Source organism: Galeopterus variegatus, unplaced genomic scaffold, assembly GCF_000696425.1.
Source record: "Galeopterus variegatus unplaced genomic scaffold, G_variegatus-3.0.2 Scaffold15106, whole genome shotgun sequence".
Taxonomy (NCBI): domain Eukaryota; kingdom Metazoa; phylum Chordata; class Mammalia; order Dermoptera; family Cynocephalidae; genus Galeopterus; species Galeopterus variegatus.
In genome coordinates this window covers 9,896-10,747 of record NW_007741217.1, presented here as the reverse complement: position 1 = coordinate 10,747, position 852 = coordinate 9,896, and the positions used below count along the sequence as shown (strand labels likewise).

General features: G+C 60.2%; 1 long non-coding RNA gene across 1 annotated transcript in view; it reads right to left on the bottom strand.

Moving 5' to 3' along the window:
- Positions 1 to 569, bottom strand: part of LOC103582158 — a 10,699-nt gene extending 10,130 nt beyond the window's left edge. Inside the window, exon 1 of the long non-coding RNA XR_549729.1 lies at positions 440 to 569. This is a non-coding gene — a long non-coding RNA (uncharacterized LOC103582158). The remainder of the gene's footprint in view (positions 1 to 439) is intronic.
- Between the last annotated feature and the right edge of the window lie 283 nt (positions 570 to 852).

Sequence of the window (852 nt, the reverse complement as noted above, 5' to 3'; positions counted from 1 at the left end):
AACCTACCTTCCATGTAAGATCTCAGGGCGGTACTGCTGGGTTCCTTTTCTCAAACTTCTATCTCATTACTCACTTTCTCTGTGCCAATATAACACAGCTTGGGGAACTGAGGGAGGTTCCATTTGGGTAACTGAGGAGTGTCCCGAACACTAACAGTTCCGCCTTAAAGCAGTCCTTCCGCCTTCTCACTGACGAGCAATGGCTGGAGCCTCGCTTTTAAAAGAATGGGGTGTGGGGCGGAGATCACAGACACTGTCCCTTTCAGCGACTGCGGGCGGGGCAGCGAGAGGGACACTGCCTCTAAGGGACAAGGGTCGGAAGGGGCGGAGGGGCCGAGCGCGCGGCAGTGACAGTGAGAGGCGGCGACTGCAAGACCTGAAGCCCAGGCCCGGACGCTACCGGCTGGAAGGGCCATGCCCAAGCCCCGGCGCATATTACCTTTCGGGGACGTGGTTTAAGCCCGCGCCCTTCTTAGCCGAGGAGCGTCCAGAAAAGTGGCGTCACAGACCCCAGCCACCCGAGATGCCGCCCACCCAATACCAAGAGGGTCAAAGCGGCCAGCCCGGCGCACTCGGTGACAGAACAAGTTCCCAGAGCCAAGGCGCCTGCGCAGCAAACACGCCGCGCTCCGGCGCCCGCTGCTGCGCATGCGCCACCGCCGGTCTCGCCGGCCTCACCAGGCCACTTACCGAGGCGCTTGGTTTGTAAACAGGCCTTTGCTGGCTACAGCGCCCTCCTTAGCCGTCAGCCGGTACTACAGGGCGATGAGTTCGTGTCTGCGCCCTTCAGAGTTCAAAACAGGAGATGAGATGGAAAGCCAAGTCCTCCTGCTACCAGTCCCTCGTGTGTTC